Raw genomic sequence first — 8006 nt, forward strand, 5'->3', positions numbered from 1 at the left:
GTTTCCTTATCTTGTCGAAAGATAAGCTATTTGAGCACAGAGGCTAAGCTTTCTTTGAATTGTCCAGTTCTTAAAGGGGGTTCGATACACACTTGAGCATTTACCAACTTTATATTGCTTCTAACTTCCACAAAATGAAATGCTCCTTTGCCTATATTCCCAGGAACACTACTGAAGGAAGGAGATCCAAGGTGCAGCCACTTTCCTAGTTTTATCCTCAATTTATTTCCTAGAGCAGTAGAATCCCTTGGAGAAGACTGAGGCAGAGATGCAGTGAAAGGGGGTGAAGTTGGGGCACCCACTTACCTTCCTAATGGTTCTACCCTCATGGATCAGTGAAAGCTATTGTATGTCTCCAGAAATTTCTGTCTGTATGCTCACATCTTTGGATCCGCTCCTTTCCAAGATATGCTTCCATTGTTTGAGTCATTCCTCCTGACATATCATGACATTTTTACCATTCTCTTAAGCCATAGGTCCCAGCAAAACCGTACGATTCTAAGTCAGGGAAATGAGGAGGCATTCTTAAAACCACTGTAGAAGAATCTACAGTGGTTTTGACTGGGTTTTAGATTGGTTGAAGCTGAATTTTAGTCCAAGTCACCCTGCCATCAGTTCAAAGCATTGTAGATGGTAAAAGTTCATTTTGAACAAGATCATAATTTGAATTGTTTTAGGATTTACTCAGAGTGGTGCTCTATTATGAGTCAGCACTTCAGTGTATTCTGTCTTCCCTCCTACAGAACTGTATGCCAGGACTTTTAAATTTAGAATATTGGGTCGGAACAATGGAATCATGACTTTTCAGAAAAGATGATGAAACTGTTTTTTACTTGAAGGAAAGCAAGATATAAATGCTAAATAAGTCAGTGATTTATAATATGATTTTTTAATTGAGAACAAATCATAAATAGGGAGTTCAGTGATGCTGCAACAGTGTGACCACAAGCAACCCAAGTAATTCTATTACAATGTAACATGCCAATTAACTTAATGATATTTACACATTAATTTAGGGGAGGAAGAAAGAAAAAGACTCTTCATGGATGTTTCTAATAACTTAGAGAGAGGTAGCTCTAGACTTCTTTTACTTCAGAAAAAAGTGACATCTCAATATCTGTTTAAAGATTGGAATGTGGTCGGGAAGAGGAGACCATGCTGATGATGACATAAAGATTTGCTATAAAATATCTTGGCTTTAAAAAAGATGAAGATTATATCTTCCTTTTCCCTCCACATGCCCAACCCCTGCCCCCAATATGTTATTTCAGTTTATGGTTGGCTATACTGTTTTAAATTTCCATTTTATGGGTAAGGAAATTGGGACATAGTGGTATAAGAGGAATTCAAATTCAAAACATCAGCTGAGAAACCAGAAGTTGCGATTGTTCTAGCGCCAGACCTGTGCTCATTCTAGAAGGTTAGGATATATCCTGAAAAAAGGAAGGTGATGCCATTAGGATGCTGCTGTGGTCTGTGTCCCTCCCGAAAGTCATATGTTGAAAGATGATGGTATTAGGAGGTGGGGTCTTTGGGAGGTCATTAGGCCATGAAGTAGAGCTCTCATGAACGAGAATAGTGCTCATAGGAGAGAAATCCCACAGAACTCCCTCTCCCTTCTTCCATGTGGGAATACCATAAGAAGTCTGCAGTCCAGAAGAAGGTCTTCACCCAACCATGCTGGCACCCTGATCTTGAACTTCCAGATTCCAGAACTGTAAGCAACGAGTTTCTGTTATTTATAAACCACCAAGTCTGTGGCATTTTGTTAAATTTACAAACAGACTAAGACAGATGCATTTCTATAATCATTTATACAACACTCCTCCCAACAACAGCATACTACACAATCTTAAGTGCACATGGGGCAGTAACAAAAATAGTATTCTGGGCCATAAAATAAATTCCAAAAACTTTAAAGGATTTAAATATTCACAGAGTGGTTTTTTTTTTTCTGATAACAATGACATTAAACTAGAAATCAGTTATGGAAAGAGAATATTTCTGGAAAATCCATAAATAGTTAGAAATTAAACAGCTCATATCTAAATAACTCATGGATAAAGGAATACATCACAAGGGGAATTGTAAAAGAGTTTTATATAAACGAAAATAAAACACAATTATCAAATTGTGAGATTCATCTAAAATAGTTTACTTAAAGAAAAATGGATAGCATATAAAAAGTATATTATTACAGAGAAAAATTATAAAGTCAGTGATCAACGCTTCCATCTGGGGAAACTAGAAACAAGAGAGCATCAGTAATTAACTTAAGTAGAAAAAAGTAAAACTTAAGTAACTACAGAAAGCAATAAAATATGAGAAAAATGAAACTACCAAAGTAATAAAGAAAATCAGTAAATCCCAAAACTTATTTGAGAAGATCTATATATTCCTTAAAAACTAGACAGATTGATCAGGAAAAAAAAAGAAGATACAAATTATTGCTATCATGAATATAAAAGGGAATATAACTACAGAGCCTGCAAATTTAAAAGAAATATAAGGCAATATTATGAATAACTATAAGCCAAGAAATTCATCAGTCTGGTGGAACGGATGAAATTTTGAAACGCAACAAACTACCAAAGCTAACTCAAAACAAAATAGATGAGCTAAATGGCCCTACATTTATTTTTAAAAATTGAATTCAAAGTTAAAATATTCCCTTAAAAGAAAACCTTAGGTCCAGATAACTTCATTGATGAATTGTACCAGGCATTTAGTGAAGAGATAATACCAGTTCTACATAAACTCCTCCAGGAAACAAAAGAGGAAAGAATATTTTCCAAACCATTTTTAGGACGCTAGCATTAACCTGTTACCAAAATAATAGAAAGACATTAGAAAAAAAATTTTAGATCTGTATCTTTCATGAACACAGATGCAAAAAACCTTACCAAAATATTAATAATTTGAATCCAGAAATGTATAAAAGGGTACTATATCTTAACCAATAAAACATACATGACATGGTCTTCTTTGCATAAAATCCCAAAATATCCTTTAAAAAACCTACAGAACTAATAAATGTATTTAGCAAGGTTATGGAATAAAAAGTCAACATACACAAATCAGATGTATTTTCATATGCTAATAATTAACAGAATTTTAAATTTAAAAAGCAATGATCATTTACAATAGCATGAAAACCTTAAATATGGATAAATTTAACAAAAGCTGTGTAAAACATGTAAAATTAAAGACACATAAGTCTGAAAATTGTAAAACAAAATGACTGTAAGTAATGAGAGAAGACAAATAAATGTAGAGATCCATTATTGTGAGAGAACGGCAAATTCAATATTGTTAAGATGTGAATTTTTCCTAAGTTTTTCTATAGGGTGAATGAATTCCCAAGCAAAAATCCTAGCAAGTGTTTTCTGTAGACGTTGAGAAGCTGATTCTTTTTTTTTTTTTAATTTTTATTTAAATTTCAGTACTGAAAATACAATGTAATATTAGTTGCAGGTGTACAATATGGTGAGTCAACATTTCTATGCCACACATGTTGCTCATCACAACAAGTGCTTCCCTTAAGCCCCATCACCTATTTTATGCGTCCCCCCACCTACCTCCCCTCTGGTAACCATCAGTTTGTTCTCCATAGTTACAGCTCTATTTCTTGGTTTGTCTACCTCTCTATTTTTTCCCCCTTTGCCCATTTGTTTTGTTTCTTAAATTCCACACATGAGTGAAATCATATGGTATTTGTCTTCTTCTGACTTCATCCACTTAGCATAATACTTTCAAGCTCCATCCATGTCATGGGAAATGGCAAGATTTCTTTTTTTTTTTATGGTTGAGTAATATTCCATTGTATATATACACAACATCTTCTTTACCCATTCATCAGTCACTGGACACTTGGGTTGTTTCCATAATTTGGTTATTGCAGATAATGCTGCTATAAACATCAGGGTACATGAATCCCTTTGAATTAGATTTTTGTATTTGGGTAAATATCTAGCAACGCAATTGTGAGGTAGTTTTATCTTTAACTTTTTTCTAAAAACCTTTTATATTTATTTTTGAGAGACAGAGAGAGAGAGAGAGAGAGAAGAGAGAGAGAGAGAGCAAGGGGGAGAGGGGCAGAGAGAGAGGGAGACACAGAATCCAAAACAGGCTCCAGCCTCTGAGCTGTGAGCACAGAGCCTGATGGGGGGCTTAAACTCACAAACCGCGAGATCATGACCTGAGCCAAAGTCAGATGCCCAACAGACTGAGCCACCCAAGTGCCCCTGTTTCACTTTTTAAGGAAACTTCATACTGTTTTCCAAAGTGGCTGCACAAGTTTGCATTCCTATCAACTGTGCAAGAGTGTTCCCCTTTCTCCACATCCTTGCCAACACGTGTTGTTTCTCATATTGTTAATTTTAGCCATTCTGACACATGTGAGGTGATATATCATTGTAATTTTGATTTGTATTTCCCTGATGATCAGTTATGTTGAGCATCTTTTCATGTGTCTGTTGGCTATATGTATGGCTCCTTTGGAAAACTGTCTATCCATGTCTTCTACCCAATTTGTAATTAGATTATTTATTTTTGGAGTGTTGAGTTTGATAAGTTCTTTATAGAATTTGGATAATAACCCTTTATCAGATATGTCATTTGTATATACCTTCTCCCATTACATACGTTGCCTTTTATTTTTGTTGATTGTTTCCTTCACTCTGCAGAAGCTTTTTATTTTGATGAAGCCCCAATAGTTTATTTTTGTTTTTGTTTCCTTTGCCTCTGCAGACATATCTAGAAGTTGTTATGGCAGATGTCAAAGAGGTTACTGCCTGTGTTCTTCTCTAGAATCTTTATGGTTTCAAGTCTCACATTAAGGTCTTAATTCATTTTGAATTTACATTTATGTATGGACCAGTTTCATTCTTTTACATGTGGCTGTCCAGTTTTCCCAACACTATTTGTTGAAGAAACTATCTTTTTCCCATTGGATATTCTTTCCTGCTTTGTTGAAGATTAATTGACCCTATTGTTGTGGGTTCATTTCTGGGTTTTCTATTCTGTTCTATTGATCTATGTGCCTATTTTTGTACCACTAACATACTGTTTTGATCACTATAGCTTTGTAATACAACTTGAAGTCCAGAATTGTGATACCTCCAGCTTTGGTTTTCTTCTTCAGGATTGCTTTGGCTATTCAGGGTTTTTTCTGGTTCCATACAAATTTTAGAAATATTTGTTCCAGCTCTGTGAAAAATGCTGTTGGTATTTTGATAGGGATTGCATCAAATGTGTAGATTGCTTTTGGTAATATAGCCATTTTAACAATATTTGTTCTTCTAATCCCTGAACATGGAATATCTTTCCATTTCTTTGTGTCACCTTCAACTTCTTTCATCAGTGTTTTATAGTTTTCAGAATACAGATCTTTCACTTCTTTGGTTGGATTTATTCCTAGGTATCTTATTGTTTTTGGTGTAGTTGCAAATGGGATTGATACCTTACTTTCTCTTTCTGCTTCTTCATTATTGGTGTATAGAAATGCAACATATTTTTTGTATGTTGATTCTGTATCCTGCAACTTTACTGAATTCGTTTATCAGTTCTAGAAGTTTTTTGGTGGAGTTTTTAGGTTTTCTATATAGAATATCATGTCATCTACAAATAGTGAAAGTTTTACTTCTTCCTTGCCCATGTGGATGCCTTATATTTCTTTTTGTTGCCTTAATGTTGTGGCTTCGGCTTCCAGTACTATGTTGAATAACAGTGGTGAGAGTGGACATCTCTGTCTTGTTCCTGACAAGAGAAGCTGATTCTAAAATTCTCATTCTAAAATGAAAACTCAAAGGACCTAAAACAATATAGATACTTTTGAAAAAGGGAGAAAAAAAAATGGAAGGATTTATACCATCTGATTTCAAGACTTACTGTGATGCTACAGAGAGTAAAATAGTGTGATACAGACATATAGATCAATGTAATGGAACAGAGAACTCAGAAGTAGACTGACACATATATGATCAATTGATGTTCAATAAAAGGGCTAAGATAATTCCACAGAGATAGTCTTTTCAACAAATGGCACAGAAACAATCAGATATCTATATGGAAAATACCAACTTAGAATCTTTACCTCACATCATACATATATAATCAACTCTCAGTGGATCACAGACCTAAACACAAGTGCTAATAACATAAAACTTCTGGAAGAAAACATAGGAGAAACTCTTTGTAACTTTGAGTTAGTCAAAAACTATATATAGGACACAGAAAGCATGAGCCATGAAAGAAAACTTCATAAATGGACATGAGGATGAATCATTTTGCTCTTCAAAGGTCATTGTTAAGGAAATACAAAGAGGAGCCACATAGTGGAAGGCAATATTTACAGAATATATACTTGGTAAAGTATTTGTACTCAAAATATATTCAGAACCCTTACAGCTCAATAAAGAAGAACATAAACAACCCAGTCAAAAAAGCGAGCAAAAGATTTTAAAAGATACTTCACAATGAAGACATACAAATGCAAGTAAGTACCTATTTGATATGACTAGTCATCAGGGAATTTCACATTAAAATGACCATGAGATTCTACTACCTACTCAGTTGAATGGCTAGAATTAAAAGACTGATAATACCAAATGCTGACAAGTACACTGAGCAACCAGAATTCTCATACATTGCAGTGAGAATGTAAAACGTTGCAGCCATTCTGTAAATCAGTTGGACAGTTTCTTATAAAGCTACAGACTAACCACATGGCTTTGGAATTACACTTATAAGCATTTACCTGAGAAAAATGAAAACACATGTTTCCCACAAAGGTTTATATGTAAATATTCATAGCAACTTTTTTCATTAAAGCCCCAAACAGAAAACTACCAATATCCATCAATAGGTGAATAAATAAATTATGGTATGTCCATACAGTGAAACACTATTTAGCAGTAAAAAGGAATGAACTACTGATAGATGCAACAGCATGCAGGAATTTCAAAAGCATTATGCTGAGTGACAGAAGCCTTACACAAAATAGCATACACTATATGAATTCATTTCTATGAAATTATACAAAGGGCAAAACTCTAGTAATTAAAAGTTGATCAGCAGTTGCATGGGGCCAAAGGTGAAGACAAGGGCTTAACTGCAAAGGTGAAAAAGTAGAGGGGATTTTTGGTCTGATGGAAATGTTCTTTATCTTGACTGCAGTAGTGGGCATGTGACTGCTTTACATTCATCAAAATTCTGAACTGTGTAGGTTAAAAAGTCAGTGACTTTTACTGAAATTCAACCTTGAAAAAGTGGAATTTTCAAAAGGGCTCTTTTAAAATTCAAATTCTGAAAACTGCAAACGAAAATTTTGTTTTATATCACATTTGTGTGACGTTTTGTAGGCTCTGTGTTTGTCAGTATACCTTGAGGTAAAGCCTGTTGTCCATCTTGGTGCTGTACTTTGATTTTTATCACAATCTTGTCTTAGCTCTTTTTTTCCAATTAAAAATCTTTATCAGAAGTCAAATTTTGGGATGCCTGGGTGGCTCAGTCGATTAAGCGTCCAACTTCAGCTCAGGTCATGATCTCAGAGTTCGTGGGTTTGAGCCCCACACCGGGCTCTGTGCTGACAGCTCAGAGCCTGGAGCCTGCTTGGGATTCTGTGTCTTCCTCTCTCTCTGCCCCTTCCCTACTCAAGTTCTCTCTCTCTCTCTCTCAAATAAATAAACATTGAAAAAAAAAATTTTTAAGTCAAACTTCACATAAAAATTGGAAGCCAATTTAATGCCCTTTTTCTTAATTTAGAATAGTCAGTTTTTGCTCTAAGAAGTAGAATTGTAAAGCCCATAAAGTTCCTTCCCTTTTTCCCTTGAGTGTTTGAAAACCCTGTGGCTGGTGTAGGTCAGAAACATAGCAGTGAACGCTTCAGGGAAGAAGCTGGCTCCTCCCTTGCACCTCCCACACCTGAGACACTGGAATGTGACTGCCCATCAAGAAATAATCAGGACAGTTCACATCAGTGAAAACTTCATCATTAAGGGTAGGAT

The sequence above is a fragment of the Herpailurus yagouaroundi genome, unplaced genomic scaffold (assembly GCF_014898765.1).
Source record: "Herpailurus yagouaroundi ecotype Mexico unplaced genomic scaffold, PumYag 141, whole genome shotgun sequence".
NCBI lineage: Eukaryota > Metazoa > Chordata > Mammalia > Carnivora > Felidae > Herpailurus > Herpailurus yagouaroundi.